We start from the raw sequence: 19,830 nt of genomic DNA, 5'->3' as shown, positions 1-19,830 counted from the left end.
GAAAAATACTGTACGTGGGTGGGTCATGCTGCAATACCCTGCCTGCCAGGTCCATGAGTACTTCCACATGCACTTATGTAAAAAAGAGTGACATAGTGTAAATCCATGAGATTTTAAGTGAAGATGCCAAAAAGCTCAGATTGGAGATCTTTACACTGAAGGTCCCTGGTTCAATCCGGGTTTCGGCAGCTATCGCTCTTGACTGCTTTTGTTTCAACTCCTTTCCAAAGAGCAATTAAACTCTCTAGTCACAGGGGATCCATGCATTTGGAATGAAGAACTTGTAGTTCGCATCTTAGAGGAAGCTCCTTTGCTTTTTGTGCCCACTTGTTAGGTTGTCTGTTGAAATTCCCATCAAAAGTCCTAAAGTGTGCCTTTCTCTTACCAATTTCCAAAAGCATTTTGCCTGTCCACTCCCAGGTTTGCGCTTTTGAGCAAATATCAGTTCCATGCTGTAATGGTTTTCAGTCTTGGATGTAAATCCAGTGAATTGAGCTCCAATGTCACTGTAACTTTCATTGTTGTTTCCATACTTGCCCAAGACTTTTGAAGAATTGTCTATTTCCACATTCACATAGTTTGCATGAGAGAAAAATACTGTACGTGGGGGGGTCATGTGCAATACCCTGCTCGCCAGGCCCATGAGTACTTCCCCATGCACTTGTGTAAAAAAGAGTGACATGGTGTAAATCCATGCGCTTTGTAGTGAAATGCCGAAATAGCTCAGTTGGGAGAGCGTTAGACTGAAGATCTAAAGGTCCCTAGTTCGATCCAGGGTTTCGGCAGCTGTTGCTCTTGACTACTTTTCTCTTGCCAATTTCCAAAAGCATTTTGCCTGTCCACTCCCAGGTTTGCGCTTTTGAGCAAATATCAGTTCCATGCTGTAATGGAATGAAAATCCAGAGAATTGAGCTCCAATGTCAGTGTAACCTTCATTGTTGTTTCCATACTTGCCCAAGACTTTTGAAGAATTGTCGATTTCCCCCTTCACATAGGTTGCATGAGAGAAAAATACTGTACTTGGGTGGGTCATGCTGCAATACCCTGCTTGCCAGGTCCATGAGTACTTCCACATGCACTTATGTAAAAAAGAGTGACATAGTGTAAATCCATGAGATTTTAAGTGAAGATGCCAAAAAGCTCAGATTGGAGATTTTTACACTGAAGGTCCCTGGTTCGATCCCGGGTTTCAGCAGCTATCAGCTCTTGACTGCTTTTGTTTCAACTCCTTTCCAAAGAGCAATTAAACTCTCTAGTCACAGGGGATCCATGCATTTGGAATGAAGAACTTGTAGTTCGCATCTTAGAGGAAGCTCCTTTGCTTTTTGTGCCCACTTGTTAGGTTGTCTGTTGAAATTCCCATCAAAAGTCCTAAAGTGTGCCTTTCTCTTACCAATTTCAAAAAGCATTTTGCCTGTCCACTCCCAGGTTTGCGCTTTTGAGCAAATATCAGTTCCATGCTGTAATGGTTTTCAGTCTTGGATGTAAATCCAGTGAATTGAGCTCCAATGTCACTGTAACTTTCATTGTTGTTTCCATACTTGCCCAAGACTTTTGAAGAATTGTCTATTTCCACATTCACATAGTTTGCATGAGAGAAAAATACTGTACGTGGGGGGGTCATGTGCAATACCCTGCTCGCCAGGCCCATGAGTACTTCCCCATGCACTTGTGTAAAAAAGAGTGACATGGTGTAAATCCATGAGCTATGTAGTGAAATGCTGAAATAGCTCAGTTGGGAGAGCGTTAGACTGAAGATCTAAAGGTCCCTGGTTCGATCCCGGGTTTCGGCAGCTGTTGCTCTTGACTACTTTTCTCTTACCAATTTCCAAAAAGCATTTTGCCTGTCCACTCCCAGGTTTGCGCTTTTGAGCAAATATCAGTTCCATGCTGTAATTGTTTTCAGTCTGGAATGTAAATCCAGTGAATTGAGCTCCAATGTCACTGTAACTTTCATTGTTGTTTCCATACTTGCCCAAGACTTTTGAAGAATTGTCGATTTCCCCCTTCACATAGGTTGCATGAGAGAAAAATACTGTACGTGGGTGGGTCATGCTGCAATACCCTGCTCGCCAGGCCCATGAGTACTTCCCCATGCACTTATGTAAAAAAGAGTGACATGGTGTAAATCCATGACCTCTGTAGTGAAATGCTGAAATAGCTCAGTTGGGAGAGTGCTAGACTGAAGATCTAAAGGTCCCTGGTTCGTTTCCGGGTTTTGGCAGCTATTGCTCTTGACTACTTTTCTCTTGCCAATTTCCAAAAAGCATTTTGCCTGTCCACTCCCAGGTTTGCGCTTTTGAGCAAATATCAGTTCCATGCTGTAATGGTTATCAGTCTGGAATGAAAATCCAGAGAATTGAGCTCCAATGTCACTGTAACCTTCATTGTTGTTTCCATACTTGCCCAAGACTTTTGAAGAATTGTCGATTTCCCCCTTCACATAGGTTGCATGAGAGAAAAATACTGTACGTGGGTGGGTCATGCTGCAATACCCTGCCTGCCAGGTCCATGAGTACTTCCACATGCACTTATGTAAAAAAAGAGTGACATAGTGTAAATCCATGAGATTTTAAGTGAAGATGCCAAAAAAGCTCAGATTGGAGATCTTTACACTGAAGGTCCCTGGTTCAATCCGGGTTTCGGCAGCTATCAGCTCTTGACTGCTTTTGTTTCAACTCCTTTCCAAAGAGCAATTAAACTCTCTAGTCACAGGGGATCCATGCATTTGGAATGAAGAACTTGTAGTTCGCATCTTAGAGGAAGCTCCTTTGCTTTTTGTGCCCACTTGTTAGGTTGTCTGTTGAAATTCCCATCAAAAGTCCTAAAGTGTGCCTTTCTCTTACCAATTTCCAAAAGCATTTTGCCTGTCCACTCCCAGGTTTGAGCTTTTGAGCAAATATCAGTTCCATGCTGTAATGGTTTCAGTCTGATGAAATCCAGTGAATTGAGCTCCAATGTCACTGTAACTTTCATTGTTGTTTCCATACTTGCCCAAGACTTTTGAAGAATTGTCGATTTCCACTTCACATAGGTTGCATGAGAGAAAAATACTGTACGTGGGTGGGTCATGCTGCAATACCCTGCTACCCAGGCCGATGAGTACTTCCCATGCACTTATGTAAAAAAGAGTGACATGGTGTAAATCCAAGGGTTCTGAAGTTAAATGTTGAAATAGCTCAGTTGGGAGAGTGTTAGACTGAAGATCTAAAGGTCCCTGGTTCAATCCAGGTTCTTGGCAGCTATTGCTCTTCACTACTTTTCTCTTGCCAATTTCAAAAAGCATTTTGCCTGTCCACTCCCAGGTTTGCGCTTTTGAGCAAATATCAGTTCCATGCTGCAATGGAATGAAAATCCAGAGAATTGAGCTCCAATGTCACTGTAACCTTCATTGTTGTTTCCATACTTGCCCAAGACTTTTGAAGAATTGTCTATTTCCCCCTTCACATAGGTTGCATGAGAGAAAAATACTGTACGTGGGTGGGTCATGCTGCAATACCCTGCTACCCAGGCCCATGAGTACTTCCCATGCACTTATGTAAAAAAGAGTGACATGGTGTAAATCCAAGGGTTTTGAAGTTAAATGCTGAAATAGCTCAGTTGGGAGAGTGTTAGACTGAAGATCTAAAGGTCCCCGGTTCAATCCAGGGTCTTGGCAGCTATTGCTCTTGACTACTTTTCTCTTGCCAATTTCCAAAAAGCAGTTTGCCTGTCCACTCCCAGGTTTGCGCTTTTGAGCAACTATCAGTTCCATGCTGTAATGGAATGAAAATCCAGAGAATTGAGCTCCAATGTCAGTGTAACCTTCATTGTTGTTTCCATACTTGCCCAAGACTTTTGAAGAATTGTCGATTTCCCCCTTCACATAGGTTGCATGAGAGAAAAATACTGTACGTGGGTGGGTCATGCTGCAATACCCTGCTCGCCAAGCCCATGAGTACTTCCCCATGCAATTATGTAAAAAAGAGTGACATGGTGTAAATCCATGAGCTTTGAGATGGACTGCCGAAATATCTCAGTTGGGAGAGGGTCAGACTGAAGATCTAAAGGTCCCTGGTTTGATCCTGGGTTTCAGCAGCTCTTGACTACTTTTCTCTTGCCAATTTCCAAAAAGCATTTTGCCTGTCCACTCCCAGGTTTGCGCTTTTGAGCAAATATCAGTTCCATGCTGTAATGGTTATCAGTCTGGAATGAAAATCCAGTGAATTGAGCTCCAATGTTAGTGTAACCTTCATTGTTGTTTCCATACTTGCCCAAGACTTTTGAAGAATTGTCGATTTCCCCCTTCACATAGGTTGCATGAGAGAAAAATACTGTACGTGGGTGGGTCATGCTGCAATACCCTGCTCGCCAGGCCCATGAGTACTTCCCCATGCACTTATGTAAAAAAGAGGAACATGGTGTAAATCCATGAGATTTTAAGGAAAATGCCGAAATAGCTTATTTGGGAAAGCATTAGACTGCAGGTCCAAAAGTCCCTGGTACAATCCTGAGTTTCAGCAGCTATCGCTCTTTACTGCTATTGTTTCAACTCCTTTCCAAAGAGCAATTAAGCTCTCTAGTCACAGGGGATCTATGCATTTGGAATGAAGAACTTGTAGTTCACATCTAAGAGGAAGCTCCTTTCCTTTTTGTGCCCACTTGTGAGGTTGTCTGTTGAAATTCCCATCAAAAGTCCTAAAGTGTGCCTTTCTCTTACCAATTTCCAAAAAGCATTTTGCCTGTCCACTCCCAGGTTTGAGCTTTTGAGCAAATATCAGTTCCATGCTGTAATGGTTTTCAGTCTTGGATGTAAATCCAGTGAATTGAGCTCCAATGTCACTGTAACTTTCATTGTTGTTTCCATACTTGCCCAAGACTTTTGAAGAATTGTCTATTTCCACATTCACATAGTTTGCATGAGAGAAAAATACTGTACGTGGGGGGGTCATGTGCAATACCCTGCTCGCCAGGCCCATGAGTACTTCCCCATGCACTTCTGTAAAATAGAGTGACATGGTGTAAATCCATGAGCTATGTAGTGAAATGCCGAAATAGCTCAGTTGGGAGAGTGTTAGACAGAAGATCTAAAGGTCACTGGTTCGATTCCGTGTTTTGGCAACTATTGCTCTTGACTACTTTTCTCTTGCCAATTTCCAAAAGCATTTTGCCTGTCCACTCCCAGGTTTGCGCTTTTGAGCAAATATCAGTTCCATGCTGTAATGGTTATCAGTCTGGAATGAAAATCCAGTGAATTGAGCTCCAATGTCAGTTTAACCTTCATTGTTGTTTCCATACTTGCCCAAGACTTTTGAAGAATTGTCGATTTCCCCTTCACATAGGTTGCATGAGAGAAAAATACTGTACGTGGGTGGGTCATGCTGCAATACCCTGCTCGCCAGGCCCATGAGTACTTCCCCATGCACTTATGTAAAAAGAGTGACATGGTGTAAATCCATGACCTCTGTAGTGAAATGCTGAAATAGCTCAGTTGGGAGAGTGCTAGACTGAAGATCTAAAGGTCCCTGGTTCGTTCCCGGGTTTTGGCAGCTATTGCTCTTGACTACTTTTCTCTTGCCAATTTCCAAAAAGCATTTTGCCTGTCCACTCCCAGGTTTGTGCTTTTGAGCAAATATCAGTTCCATGCTGTAATGGAATGAAAATCCAGAGAATTGAGCTCCAATGTCAGTGTAACCTTCATTGTTGTTTCCATACTTGCCCAAGACTTTTGAAGAATTGTCGATTTCCCCCTTCACATAGGTTGCATGAGAGAAAAATACTGTACGTGGGTGGGTCATGCTGCAATACCCTGCTACCCAGGCCCATGAGTACTTCCCATGCACTTATGTAAAAAAGAGTGACATGGTGTAAATCCAAGTTTCAGAAGTTAAATGCTGAAATAGCTCAGTTGGGAGAGTGTTAGACTGAAGATCAAAAGGTTCCTGGTTCAATCCTGGGTCTTGGCAGCTGTTGCTCTTCACTACTTTTCTCTTGCCAATTTCCAAATAGCATTTTGCCTGTCCACTCCCAGGTTTGCGCTTTTGAGCAACTATCAGTTCCATGCTGTAATGGAATGAAAATCCAGAGAATTGAGCTCCAATGTCAGTGTAACCTTCATTGTTGTTTCCATACTTGCCCAAGACTTTTGAAGAATTGTCGATTTCCCCCTTCACATAGGTTGCATGAGAGAAAAATACTGTACGTGGGTGGGTCATGCTGCAATACCCTGCTCGCCAGGCCCATGAGTACTTCCCCATGCAATTATGTAAAAAAGAGTGACATGGTGTAAATCCATGAGCTTTGAGATGGACTGCCGAAATATCTCAGTTGGGAGAGGGTCAGACTGAAGATCTAAAGGTCCCTGGTTCGATCCAGGGTTTCGGCAGCTGTTGCTCTTGACTACTTTTCTCTTGCCAATTTCCAAAAAGCATTTTGCCTGTCCACTCCCAGGTTTGCGCTTTTGAGCAAATATCAGTTCCATGCTGTAATGGAATGAAAATCCAGAGAATTGAGCTCCAATGTCAGTGTAACCTTCATTGTTGTTTCCATACTTGCCCAAGACTTTTGAAGAATTGTCGATTTCCCCCTTCACATAGGTTGCATGAGAGAAAAATACTGTACTTGGGTGGGTCATGCTGCAATACCCTGCTTGCCAGGTCCATGAGTACTTCCACATGCACTTATGTAAAAAAAGAGTGACATAGTGTAAATCCATGAGATTTTAAGTGAAGATGCCAAAAAAGCTCAGATTGGAGATCTTTACACTGAAGGTCCCTGGTTCGATCCCAGGTTTCAGCAGCTATCGCTCTTGACTGCTTTTGTTTCAACTCCTTTCCAAAGAGCAATTAAACTCTCTAGTCACAGGGGATCCATGCATTTGGAATGAAGAACTTGTAGTTCGCATCTTAGAGGAAGCTCCTTTGCTTTTTGTGCCCACTTGTTAGGTTGTCTGTTGAAATTCCCATCAAAAGTCCTAAAGTGTGCCTTTCTCTTACCAATTTCCAAAAGCATTTTGCCTGTCCACTCCCAGGTTTGCGCTTTTGAGCAAATATCAGTTCCATGCTGTAATGGTTTTCAGTCTTGGATGTAAATCCAGTGAATTGAGCTCCAATGTCACTGTAACTTTCATTGTTGTTTCCATACTTGCCCAAGACTTTTGAAGAATTGTCTATTTCCACATTCACATAGTTTGCATGAGAGAAAAATACTGTACGTGGGGGGGTCATGTGCAATACCCTGCTCGCCAGGCCCATGAGTACTTCCCCATGCACTTGTGTAAAAAAGAGTGACATGGTGTAAATCCATGCGCTTTGTAGTGAAATGCTGAAATAGCTCAGTTGGGAGAGCGTTAGACTGAAGATCTAAAGGTCCCTGGTTCGATCCCGGGTTTCGGCAGCTGTTGCTCTTGACTACTTTTCTCTTACCAATTTCCAAAAAGCATTTTGCCTGTCCACTCCCAGGTTTGCGCTTTTGAGCAAATATCAGTTCCATGCTGTAATTGTTTCAGTCTGAATGTAAATCCAGTGAATTGAGCTCCAATGTCACTGTAACTTTCATTGTTGTTTCCATACTTGCCCAAGACTTTTGAAGAATTGTCGATTTCCCCCTTCACATAGGTTGCATGAGAGAAAAATACTGTACGTGGGTGGGTCATGCTGCAATACCCTGCTCGCCAGGCCCATGAGTACTTCCCCATGCACTTATGTAAAAAGAGTGACATGGTGTAAATCCATGACCTCTGTAGTGAAATGCTGAAATAGCTCAGTTGGGAGAGTGCTAGACTGAAGATCTAAAGGTCCCTGGTTCGTTTCCGGGTTTTGGCAGCTATTGCTCTTGACTACTTTTCTCTTGCCAATTTCCAAAAAGCATTTTGCCTGTCCACTCCCAGGTTTGTGATTTTGAGCAAATATCAGTTCCATGCTGTAATGGAATGAAAATCCAGAGAATTGAGCTCCAATGTCACTGTAACCTTCATTGTTGTTTCCATACTTGCCCAAGACTTTTGAAGAATTGTCGATTTCCCCCTTCACATAGGTTGCATGAGAGAAAAATACTGTACGTGGGTGGGTCATGCTGCAATACCCTGCTACCCCATGCACTTATGTAAAAAAGAGTAACATGGTGTAAATCCAAGGGTTCTGAAGTTAAATGTTGAAATAGCTCAGTTGGGAGAGTGTTAGATTGAAGATCTAAAGGTCCCTGGTTCAATCCAGGTTCTTGGCAGCTATTGCTCTTCACTACTTTTCTCTTGCCAATTTCCAAAAAGCATTTTGCCTGTCCACTCCCAGGTTTGCGCTTTTGAGCAAATATCAGTTCCATGCTGTAATGGTTATCAGTCTGGAATGAAAATCCAGTGAATTGAGCTCCAATGTCAGTTTAACCTTCATTGTTGTTTCCATACTTGCCCAAGACTTTTGAAGAATTGTCTATTTCCCCTTCACATAGGTTGCATGAGAGAAAAATACTGTACGTGGGTGGGTCATGCTGCAATACCCTGCCTGCCAGGTCCATGAGTACTTCCACATGCACTTATGTAAAAAAGAGTGACATAGTGTAAATCCATGAGATTTTAAGTGAAGATGCCAAAAAGCTCAGATTGGAGATCTTTACACTGAAGGTCCCTGGTTCAATCCCGGGTTTCGGCAGCTATCGCTCTTGACTGCTTTTGTTTCAACTCCTTTCCAAAGAGCAATTAAACTCTCTAGTCACAGGGGATCCATGCATTTGGAATGAAGAACTTGTAGTTCGCATCTTAGAGGAAGCTCCTTTGCTTTTTGTGCCCACTTGTTAGGTTGTCTGTTGAAATTCCCATCAAAAGTCCTAAAGTGTGCCTTTCTCTTACCAATTTCCAAAAAGCATTTTGCCTGTCCACTCCCAGGTTTGCGCTTTTGAGCAAATATCAGTTCCATGCTGTAATGGTTTTCAGTCTTGGATGTAAATCCAGTGAATTGAGCTCCAATGTCACTGTAACTTTCATTGTTGTTTCCATACTTGCCCAAGACTTTTGAAGAATTGTCTATTTCCACATTCACATAGTTTGCATGAGAGAAAAATACTGTACGTGGGGGGTCATGTGCAATACCCTGCTCGCCAGGCCCATGAGTACTTCCCCATGCACTTGTGTAAAAAGAGTGACATGGTGTAAATCCATGCGCTTTGTAGTGAAATGCCGAAATAGCTCAGTTGGGAAAGCTGTTAGACTGAAGATCTAAAGGTCCCTGGTTCGATCCGGGTTTCGGCAGCTGTTGCTCTTGACTACTTTTCTCTTGCCAATTTCCAAAAAGCATTTTGCCTGTCCACTCCCAGGTTTGTGATTTTGAGCAAATATCAGTTCCATGCTGTAATGGAATGAAAATCCAGAGAATTGAGCTCCAATGTCACTGTAACCTTCATTGTTGTTTCCATACTTGCCCAAGACTTTTGAAGAATTGTCGATTTCCCCCTTCACATAGGTTGCATGAGAGAAAAATACTGTACGTGGGTGGGTCATGCTGCAATACCCTGCTACCCCATGCACTTATGTAAAAAGAGTGACATGGTGTAAATCCAAGGGTTCTGAAGTTAAATGTTGAAATAGCTCAGTTGGGAGAGTGTTAGATTGAAGATCTAAAGGTCCCTGGTTCAATCCAGGTTCTTGGCAGCTATTGCTCTTCACTACTTTTCTCTTGCCAATTTCAAAAAGCATTTTGCCTGTCCACTCCCAGGTTTGCGCTTTTGAGCAAATATCAGTTCCATGCTGTAATGGTTATCAGTCTGGAATGAAAATCCAGTGAATTGAGCTCCAATGTCAGTTTAACCTTCATTGTTGTTTCCATACTTGCCCAAGACTTTTGAAGAATTGTCTATTTCCCCCTTCACATAGGTTGCATGAGAGAAAAATACTGTACGTGGGTGGGTCATGCTGCAATACCCTGCCTGCCAGGTCCATGAGTACTTCCACATGCACTTATGTAAAAAAAGAGTGACATAGTGTAAATCCATGAGATTTTAAGTGAAGATGCCAAAAAAGCTCAGATTGGAGATCTTTACACTGAAGGTCCCTGGTTCAATCCCAGGTTTCGGCAGCTATCGCTCTTGACTGCTTTTGTTTCAACTCCTTTCCAAAGAGCAATTAAACTCTCTAGTCACAGGGGATCCATGCATTTGGAATGAAGAACTTGTAGTTCGCATCTTAGAGGAAGCTCCTTTGCTTTTTGTGCCCACTTGTTAGGTTGTCTGTTGAAATTCCCATCAAAAGTCCTAAAGTGTGCCTTTCTCTTACCAATTTCAAAAAGCATTTTGCCTGTCCACTCCCAGGTTTGCGCTTTTGAGCAAATATCAGTTCCATGCTGTAATGGTTTTCAGTCTTGGGTGTAAATCCAGTGAATTGAGCTCCAATGTCACTGTAACTTTCATTGTTGTTTCCATACTTGCCCAAGACTTTTGAAGAATTGTCTATTTCCACATTCACATAGTTTGCATGAGAGAAAAATACTGTACGTGGGGGGGTCATGTGCAATACCCTGCTCGCCAGGCCCATGAGTACTTCCCCATGCACCTGTGTAAAAAAGAGTGACATGGTGTAAATCCATGCACTTTGTAGTGAAATGCCAAAATAGCTCAGTTGGGAGAGCGTTAGACTGAAGATCTAAAGGTCCCTGGTTCGATCCCGGGTTTCGGCAGCTGTTGCTCTTGACTACTTTTCTCTTGCCAATTTCCAAAAAGCATTTTGCCTGTCCACTCCCAGGTTTGCGCTTTTGAGCAAATATCAGTTCCATGCTGTAATGGAATGAAAATCCAGAGAATTGAGCTCCAATGTCAGTGTAACCTTCATTGTTGTTTCCATACTTGCCCAAGACTTTTGAAGAATTGTCGATTTCCCCTTCACATAGGTTGCATGAGAGAAAAATACTGTACTTGGGTGGGTCATGCTGCAATACCCTGCTTGCCAGGTCCATGAGTACTTCCACATGCACTTATGTAAAAAAGAGTGACATAGTGTAAATCCATGAGATTTTAAGTGAAGATGCCAAAAAGCTCAGATTGGAGATCTTTACACTGAAGGTCCCTGGTTCAATCCCGGTTTCAGCAGCTATCGCTCTTGACTGCTTTTGTTTCAACTCCTTTCCAAAGAGCAATTAAACTCTCTAGTCACAGGGGATCCATGCATTTGGAATGAAGAACTTGTAGTTCACATCTTAGAGGAAGCTCCTTTGCTTTTTGTGCCCACTTGTGAGGTTGTCTGTTGAAATTCCCATCAAAAGTCCTAAAGTGTGCCTTTCTCTTACCAATTTCCAAAAGCATTTTGCCTGTCCACTCCCAGGTTTGCGCTTTTGAGCAAATATCAGTTCCATGCTGTAATGGTTTTCAGTCTGGAATGTAAATCCAGTGAATTGAGCTCCAATGTCACTGTAACTTTCATTGTTGTTTCCATACTTGCCCAAGACTTTTGAAGAATTGTCTATTTCCCCCTTCACATAGGTTGCATGAGAGAAAAATACTGTACGTGGGTGGGTCATGCTGCAATACCCTGCTCGCCAGGCCCATGAGTACTTCCCCATGCACTTATGTAAAAAAGAGTGACATGGTGTAAATCCATGACCTCTGTAGTGAAATGCTGAAATAGCTCAGTTGGGAGAGTGCTAGACTGAAGATCTAAAGGTCCCTGGTTCGTTCCCGGGTTTTGGCAGCTATTGCTCTTGACTACTTTTCTCTTGCCAATTTCAAAAAGCATTTTGCCTGTCCACTCCCAGGTTTGTGATTTTGAGCAAATATCAGTTCCATGCTGTAATGGAATGAAAATCCAGAGAATTGAGCTCCAATGTCACTGTAACCTTCATTGTTGTTTCCATACTTGCCCAAGACTTTTCAAGAATTGTCGATTTCCCCCTTCACATAGGTTGCATGAGAGAAAAATACTGTACGTGGGTGGGTCATGCTGCAATACCCTGCTACCCAGGCCCATGAGTACTTCCCATGCACTTATGTAAAAAGAGTGACATGGTGTAAATCCAAGGGTTCTGAAGTTGAATGTTGAAATAGCTCAGTTGGGAGAGTGTTAGATTGAAGATCTAAAGGTCCCTGGTTCAATCCAGGTTCTTGGCAGCTATTGCTCTTCACTACTTTTCTCTTGCCAATTTCAAAAAGCATTTTGCCTGTCCACTCCCAGGTTTGCGCTTTTGAGCAAATATCAGTTCCATGCTGTAATGGTTATCAGTCTGGAATGAAAATCCAGTGAATTGAGCTCCATTGTCAGTTTAACCTTCATTGTTGTTTCCATACTTGCCCAAGACTTTTGAAGAATTGTCTATTTCCCCTTCACATAGGTTGCATGAGAGAAAAATACTGTACGTGGGTGGGTCATGCTGCAATACCCTGCCTGCCAGGTCCATGAGTACTTCCACATGCACTTATGTAAAAAAGAGTGACATAGTGTAAATCCATGAGATTTTAAGTGAAGATGCCAAAAAGCTCAGATTGGAGATCTTTACACTGAAGGTCCCTGGTTCAATCCCGGGTTTCGGCAGCTATCGCTCTTGACTGCTTTTGTTTCAACTCCTTTCCAAAGAGCAATTAAACTCTCTAGTCACAGGGGATCCATGCATTTGGAATGAAGAACTTGTAGTTCGCATCTTAGAGGAAGCTCCTTTGCTTTTTGTGCCCACTTGTTAGGTTGTCTGTTGAAATTCCCATCAAAAGTCCTAAAGTGTGCCTTTCTCTTACCAATTTCCAAAAAGCATTTTGCCTGTCCACTCCCAGGTTTGCGCTTTTGAGCAAATATCAGTTCCATGCTGTAATGGTTTTCAGTCTTGGATGTAAATCCAGTGAATTGAGCTCCAATGTCACTGTAACTTTCATTGTTGTTTCCATACTTGCCCAAGACTTTTGAAGAATTGTCTATTTCCACATTCACATAGTTTGCATGAGAGAAAAATACTGTACGTGGGGGGTCATGTGCAATACCCTGCTCGCCAGGCCCATGAGTACTTCCCCATGCACTTGTGTAAAAAAGAGTGACATGGTGTAAATCCATGCGCTTTGTAGTGAAATGCTGAAATAGCTCAGTTGGGAGAGTGCTAGACTGAAGATCTAAAGGTCCCTGGTTCGTTCCCGGGTTTTGGCAGCTATTGCTCTTGACTACTTTTCTCTTGCCAATTTCCAAAAAGCATTTTGCCTGTCCACTCCCAGGTTTGTGATTTTGAGCAAATATCAGTTCCATGCTGTAATGGAATGAAAATCCAGAGAATTGAGCTCCAATGTCACTGTAACCTTCATTGTTGTTTCCATACTTGCCCAAGACTTTTGAAGAATTGTCGATTTCCCCCTTCACATAGGTTGCATGAGAGAAAAATACTGTACGTGGGTGGGTCATGCTGCAATACCCTGCTACCCCATGCACTTATGTAAAAAAGAGTGACATGGTGTAAATCCAAGGGTTCTGAAGTTAAATGTTGAAATAGCTCAGTTGGGAGAGTGTTAGATTGAAGATCTAAAGGTCCCTGGTTCAATCCAGGTTCTTGGCAGCTATTGCTCTTCACTACTTTTCTCTTGCCAATTTCCAAAAAGCATTTTGCCTGTCCACTCCCAGGTTTGCGCTTTTGAGCAAATATCAGTTCCATGCTGTAATGGTTATCAGTCTGGAATGAAAATCCAGTGAATTGAGCTCCAATGTCAGTTTAACCTTCATTGTTGTTTCCATACTTGCCCAAGACTTTTGAAGAATTGTCTATTTCCCCTTCACATAGGTTGCATGAGAGAAAAATACTGTACGTGGGTGGGTCATGCTGCAATACCCTGCCTGCCAGGTCCATGAGTACTTCCACATGCACTTATGTAAAAAAGAGTGACATAGTGTAAATCCATGAGATTTTAAGTGAAGATGCCAAAAAGCTCAGATTGGAGATCTTTACACTGAAGGTCCCTGGTTCAATCCCGGGTTTCGGCAGCTATCGCTCTTGACTGCTTTTGTTTCAACTCCTTTCCAAAGAGCAATTAAACTCTCTAGTCACAGGGGATCCATGCATTTGGAATGAAGAACTTGTAGTTCGCATCTTAGAGGAAGCTCCTTTGCTTTTTGTGCCCACTTGTTAGGTTGTCTGTTGAAATTCCCATCAAAAGTCCTAAAGTGTGCCTTTCTCTTACCAATTTCAAAAAGCATTTTGCCTGTCCACTCCCAGGTTTGCGCTTTTGAGCAAATATCAGTTCCATGCTGTAATGGTTTTCAGTCTTGGATGTAAATCCAGTGAATTGAGCTCCAATGTCACTGTAACTTTCATTGTTGTTTCCATACTTGCCCAAGACTTTTGAAGAATTGTCTATTTCCACATTCACATAGGTTGCATGAGAGAAAAATACTGTACGTGGGTGGGTCATGCTGCAATACCCTGCTCGCCAGGCCCATGAGTACTTCCCCATGCACTTATGTAAAAAGAGTGACATGGTGTAAATCCATGACCTCTGTAGTGAAATGCTGAAATAGCTCAGTTGGGAGAGTGCTAGACTGAAGATCTAAAGGTCCCTGGTTCGTTCCCGGTTTTGGCAGCTATTGCTCTTGACTACTTTTCTCTTGCCAATTTCCAAAAGCATTTTGCCTGTCCACTCCCAGGTTTGTGATTTTGAGCAAATATCAGTTCCATGCTGTAATGGAATGAAAATCCAGAGAATTGAGCTCCAATGTCACTGTAACCTTCATTGTTGTTTCCATACTTGCCCAAGACTTTTGAAGAATTGTCGATTTCCCCTTCACATAGGTTGCATGAGAGAAAAATACTGTACGTGGGTGGGTCATGCTGCAATACCCTGCTACCCAGGCCCATGAGTACTTCCCATGCACTTATGTAAAAAAGAGTGACATGGTGTAAATCCAAGGGTTCTGAAGTTGAATGTTGAAATAGCTCAGTTGGGAGAGTGTTAGATTGAAGATCTAAAGGTCCCTGGTTCAATCCAGGTTCTTGGCAGCTATTGCTCTTCACTACTTTTCTCTTGCCAATTTCCAAAAGCATTTTGCCTGTCCACTCCCAGGTTTGCGCTTTTGAGCAAATATCAGTTCCATGCTGTAATGGTTATCAGTCTGGAATGAAAATCCAGTGAATTGAGCTCCATTGTCAGTTTAACCTTCATTGTTGTTTCCATACTTGCCCAAGACTTTTGAAGAATTGTCTATTTCCCCTTCACATAGGTTGCATGAGAGAAAAATACTGTACGTGGGTGGGTCATGCTGCAATACCCTGCCTGCCAGGTCCATGAGTACTTCCACATGCACTTATGTAAAAAAGAGTGACATAGTGTAAATCCATGAGATTTTAAGTGAAGATGCCAAAAAGCTCAGATTGGAGATCTTTACACTGAAGGTCCCTGGTTCAATCCGGGTTTCAGCAGCTATCGCTCTTGACTGCTTTTGTTTCAACTCCTTTCCAAAGAGCAATTAAACTCTCTAGTCACAGGGGATCCATGCATTTGGAATGAAGAACTTGTAGTTCACATCTTAGAGGAAGCTCCTTTGCTTTTTGTGCCCACTTGTTAGGTTGTCTGTTGAAATTCCCATCAAAAGTCCTAAAGTGTGCCTTTCTCTTACCAATTTCCAAAAGCATTTTGCCTGTCCACTCCCAGGTTTGCGCTTTTGAGCAAATATCAGTTCCATGCTGTAATGGTTTTCAGTCTTGGATGTAAATCCAGTGAATTGAGCTCCAATGTCACTGTAACTTTCATTGTTGTTTCCATACTTGCCCAAGACTTTTGAAGAATTGTCTATTTCCACATTCACATAGTTTGCATGAGAGAAAAATACTGTACGTGGGTGGGTCATGCTGCAATACCCTGCTCGCCAGGCCCATGAGTACTTCCCCATGCACTTATGTAAAAAGAGTGACATGGTGTAAATCCATGACGCTCTGTAGTGAAATGCTGAAATAGCTCAGTTGGGAGAGTGCTAGACTGAAGATCTAAAGGTCCCTGGTTCGTTCCCGGTTTTGGCAGCTATTGCTCTTGACTACTTTTCTCTTGCCAATTTCAAAAAGCATTTTGCCTGTCCACTCCCAGGTTTGTGATTTTGAGCAAATATCAGTTCCATGCTGTAATGGAATGAAAATCCAGAGAATTGAGCTCCAATGTCACTGTAACCTTCATTGTTGTTTCCATACTTGCCCAAGACTTTTGAAGAATTGTCGATTTCCCCTTCACATAGGTTGCATGAGAGAAAAATACTGTACGTGGGTGGGTCATGCTGCAATACCCTGCTACCCAGGCCCATGAGTACTTCCCATGCACTTATGTAAAAAAGAGTGACATGGTGTAAATCCAAGGGTTCTGAAGTTGAATGTTGAAATAGCTCAGTTGGGAGAGTGTTAGATTGAAGATCTAAAGGTCCCTGGTTCAATCCAGGTTCTTGGCAGCTATTGCTCTTCACTACTTTTCTCTTGCCAATTTCCAAAAGCATTTTGCCTGTCCACTCCCAGGTTTGCGCTTTTGAGCAAATATCAGTTCCATGCTGTAATGGTTATCAGTCTGGAATGAAAATCCAGTGAATTGAGCTCCATTGTCAGTTTAACCTTCATTGTTGTTTCCATACTTGCCCAAGACTTTTGAAGAATTGTCTATTTCCCCTTCACATAGGTTGCATGAGAGAAAAATACTGTACGTGGGTGGGTCATGCTGCAATACCCTGCCTGCCAGGTCCATGAGTACTTCCACATGCACTTATGTAAAAAAGAGTGACATAGTGTAAATCCATGAGATTTTAAGTGAAGATGCCAAAAAGCTCAGATTGGAGATCTTTACACTGAAGGTCCCTGGTTCAATCCCGGGTTTCGGCAGCTATCGCTCTTGACTGCTTTTGTTTCAACTCCTTTCCAAAGAGCAATTAAACTCTCTAGTCACAGGGGATCCATGCATTTGGAATGAAGAACTTGTAGTTCGCATCTTAGAGGAAGCTCCTTTGCTTTTTGTGCCCACTTGTTAGGTTGTCTGTTGAAATTCCCATCAAAAGTCCTAAAGTGTGCCTTTCTCTTACCAATTTCCAAAAGCATTTTGCCTGTCCACTCCCAGGTTTGCGCTTTTGAGCAAATATCAGTTCCATGCTGTAATGGTTTTCAGTCTTGGATGTAAATCCAGTGAATTGAGCTCCAATGTCACTGTAACTTTCATTGTTGTTTCCATACTTGCCCAAGACTTTTGAAGAATTGTCTATTTCCACATTCACATAGTTTGCATGAGAGAAAAATACTGTACGTGGGGGTCATGTGCAATACCCTGCTCGCCAGGCCCATGAGTACTTCCCCATGCACTTGTGTAAAAAGAGTGACATGGTGTAAATCCATGCGCTTTGTAGTGAAATGCTGAAATAGCTCAGTTGGGAGAGTGCTAGACTGAAGATCTAAAGGTCCCTGGTTCGTTCCCGGGTTTTGGCAGCTATTGCTCTTGACTACTTTTCTCTTGCCAATTTCCAAAAAGCATTTTGCCTGTCCACTCCCAGGTTTGTGATTTTGAGCAAATATCAGTTCCATGCTGTAATGGAATGAAAATCCAGAGAATTGAGCTCCAATGTCACTGTAACCTTCATTGTTGTTTCCATACTTGCCCAAGACTTTTGAAGAATTGTCGATTTCCCCTTCACATAGGTTGCATGAGAGAAAAATACTGTACGTGGGTGGGTCATGCTGCAATACCCTGCTACCCCATGCACTTATGTAAAAAAGAGTGACATGGTGTAAATCCAAGGGTTCTGAAGTTAAATGTTGAAATAGCTCAGTTGGGAGAGTGTTAGATTGAAGATCTAAAGGTCCCTGGTTCAATCCAGGTTCTTGGCAGCTATTGCTCTTCACTACTTTTCTCTTGCCAATTTCCAAAAAGCATTTTGCCTGTCCACTCCCAGGTTTGCGCTTTTGAGCAAATATCAGTTCCATGCTGTAATGGTTATCAGTCTGGAATGAAAATCCAGTGAATTGAGCTCCAATGTCAGTTTAACCTTCATTGTTGTTTCCATACTTGCCCAAGACTTTTGAAGAATTGTCTATTTCCCCCTTCACATAGGTTGCATGAGAGAAAAATACTGTACGTGGGTGGGTCATGCTGCAATACCCTCCTCGCCAGGCCCATGAGTACTTCCCATGCACTTATGTAAAAAAGAGTGACATGGTGTAAATCCAAGAGTTCTGAAGTTAAATGCCGAAATAACTCAGTTGGGAGAGTGTTAGACTGAAGATCTAAAGGTCCCTGGTTCAATCCTGCGTTTTGGCAGCTATTGCTCTTGACTACTTTTCTCTTGGAAATTTCCAAAAAGCATTTTGCCTGTCCACTCCCAGGTTTGCGCTTTTGAGCAACTATCAGTTCCATGCTGTAATGGAATGAAAATCCAGAGAATTGAGCTCCAATGTCAGTGTAACCTTCATTGTTGTTTCCATACTTGCCCAAGACTTTTGAAGAATTGTCTATTTCCACATTCACATAGTTTGCATGAGAGAAAAATACTGTACATGGGGGGGTCATGTGCAATACCCTGCTCGCCAGGCCCATGAGTACTTCCCCATGCACTTCTGTAAAAAAGAGTGACATGGTGTAAATCCATGACCTCTGTAGTGAAATGCTGAAATAGCTCAGTTGGGAGAGTGTTAGACTGAAGATCTAAAGGTCCCTGGTTAGATCCTGGGTTTTGGCAGCTATTGCTCTTGACTACTTTTCTCTTGCCAATTTCCAAAAAGCATTTTGCCTGTCCACTCCCAGGTTTGCGCTTTTGAGCAAATATCAGTTCCATGCTGTAATGGAATGAAAATCCAGTGAATTGAGCTCCAATGTCACTGTAACCTTCATTGTTGTTTCCATACTTGCTCAAGACTTTTGAAGAATTGTCGATTTCCCCCTTCACATAGGTTGCATGAGAGAAAAATACTGTACGTGGGTGGGTCATGCTGCAATACCCTGCTCGCCAGGCCCATGAGTACTTCCCATGCACTTATGTAAAAAAGAGTGACATGGTGTAAATCCAAGAGTTCTGAAGTTAAATGCCGAAATAACTCAGTTGGGAGCGCGTTAGACTGAAGATCTAAAGGTCCCTGGTTCAATCCTGCGTTTTGGCAGCTATTGCTCTTGACTACTTTTCTCTTGGAAATTTCCAAAAAGCATTTTGCCTGTCCACTCCCAGGTTTGCGCTTTTGAGCAACTATCAGTTCCATGCTGTAATGGAATGAAAATCCAGAGAATTGAGCTCCAATGTCAGTGTAACCTTCATTGTTGTTTCCATACTTGCCCAAGACTTTTGAAGAATTGTCTATTTCCACATTCACATAGTTTGCATGAGAGAAAAATACTGTACATGGGGGGGTCATGTGCAATACCCTGCTCGCCAGGCCCATGAGTACTTCCCCATGCACTTATGTAAAAAAGAGTGACACCTGAAGATCTGAAGGCCCCTGGTTTGATCCCCGTTTTCGGCAGCTATCGCTCTTGATTGCTTTTGTTTCAACTCCTTTCCAAAGAGCAATTAAACTCTCTAGTCACAGGGGATCCATGGAGCAATGTTAGCACTTTGGTCTTAGAATGAAGAACTTGTAGTTCACATCTTAGAAGAAGCTCCTTTTCTTTTTGTGCCCACTTGTGAGGTTGTCTGTTGAAATTCCCATCAAAAGTCCTAAAGTGTGCCTTTCTCTTGCCAATTTCCAAAAAGCATTTTGCCTGTCCACTCCCAGGTTTGCGCTTTCGAGCAAATATCAGTTCCATGTTGTAATGGTTATCAGTCTGGACTGAAAATCCAGTGAATTGAGCTCCAATGTCAGTGTAACCTTCATCGTTGTTTCCATACTTGCCCAAGACTTTTGAAGAATTGTCTATTTCCCCATTCACATAGGTTGCATGAGAGAAAAATACTGTACGTGGATGGGT

The 19,830-nt window shown here is 42.5% G+C and overlaps 12 non-coding genes across 12 annotated transcripts; all 12 read left to right on the top strand.

Annotated features, from left to right (window-relative positions):
- The first annotated feature begins 712 nt into the window (after positions 1 to 712).
- On the top strand, positions 713 to 785 carry trnaf-gaa (transfer RNA phenylalanine (anticodon GAA)). Its single transcript has one exon. It is a non-coding gene; the product is annotated as a tRNA-Phe (tRNA).
- A 935-nt stretch (positions 786 to 1,720) lies between these two features.
- On the top strand, positions 1,721 to 1,793 carry trnaf-gaa (transfer RNA phenylalanine (anticodon GAA)). Its single transcript has one exon. It is a non-coding gene; the product is annotated as a tRNA-Phe (tRNA).
- Positions 1,794 to 2,151: 358 nt separating this feature from the next.
- On the top strand, positions 2,152 to 2,224 carry trnaf-gaa (transfer RNA phenylalanine (anticodon GAA)). Its single transcript has one exon. It is a non-coding gene; the product is annotated as a tRNA-Phe (tRNA).
- A 3,231-nt stretch (positions 2,225 to 5,455) lies between these two features.
- trnaf-gaa (transfer RNA phenylalanine (anticodon GAA)) lies at positions 5,456 to 5,528 on the top strand. Its single transcript has one exon. It is a non-coding gene; the product is annotated as a tRNA-Phe (tRNA).
- Positions 5,529 to 7,301: 1,773 nt separating this feature from the next.
- On the top strand, positions 7,302 to 7,374 carry trnaf-gaa (transfer RNA phenylalanine (anticodon GAA)). Its single transcript has one exon. It is a non-coding gene; the product is annotated as a tRNA-Phe (tRNA).
- A 355-nt stretch (positions 7,375 to 7,729) lies between these two features.
- trnaf-gaa (transfer RNA phenylalanine (anticodon GAA)) lies at positions 7,730 to 7,802 on the top strand. The gene has a single exon. It is a non-coding gene; the product is annotated as a tRNA-Phe (tRNA).
- A 1,345-nt stretch (positions 7,803 to 9,147) lies between these two features.
- On the top strand, positions 9,148 to 9,220 carry trnaf-gaa (transfer RNA phenylalanine (anticodon GAA)). The gene has a single exon. It is a non-coding gene; the product is annotated as a tRNA-Phe (tRNA).
- A 1,347-nt stretch (positions 9,221 to 10,567) lies between these two features.
- On the top strand, positions 10,568 to 10,640 carry trnaf-gaa (transfer RNA phenylalanine (anticodon GAA)). The gene has a single exon. It is a non-coding gene; the product is annotated as a tRNA-Phe (tRNA).
- A 934-nt stretch (positions 10,641 to 11,574) lies between these two features.
- Positions 11,575 to 11,647, top strand: trnaf-gaa (transfer RNA phenylalanine (anticodon GAA)). Its single transcript has one exon. It is a non-coding gene; the product is annotated as a tRNA-Phe (tRNA).
- Positions 11,648 to 13,008: 1,361 nt separating this feature from the next.
- Positions 13,009 to 13,081, top strand: trnaf-gaa (transfer RNA phenylalanine (anticodon GAA)). The gene has a single exon. It is a non-coding gene; the product is annotated as a tRNA-Phe (tRNA).
- Positions 13,082 to 17,290: 4,209 nt separating this feature from the next.
- Positions 17,291 to 17,363, top strand: trnaf-gaa (transfer RNA phenylalanine (anticodon GAA)). Its single transcript has one exon. It is a non-coding gene; the product is annotated as a tRNA-Phe (tRNA).
- Positions 17,364 to 18,537: 1,174 nt separating this feature from the next.
- Positions 18,538 to 18,610, top strand: trnaf-gaa (transfer RNA phenylalanine (anticodon GAA)). The gene has a single exon. It is a non-coding gene; the product is annotated as a tRNA-Phe (tRNA).
- The last annotated feature ends 1,220 nt before the right edge of the window (positions 18,611 to 19,830 follow it).

This window comes from Xyrauchen texanus, unplaced genomic scaffold (genome assembly GCF_025860055.1).
Source record: "Xyrauchen texanus isolate HMW12.3.18 unplaced genomic scaffold, RBS_HiC_50CHRs HiC_scaffold_144, whole genome shotgun sequence".
NCBI classification, from domain to species: domain Eukaryota; kingdom Metazoa; phylum Chordata; class Actinopteri; order Cypriniformes; family Catostomidae; genus Xyrauchen; species Xyrauchen texanus.
The sequence above is the reverse complement of the archived record's forward strand: the minus strand, read 5'-3'. Positions and strand labels throughout refer to the sequence as shown.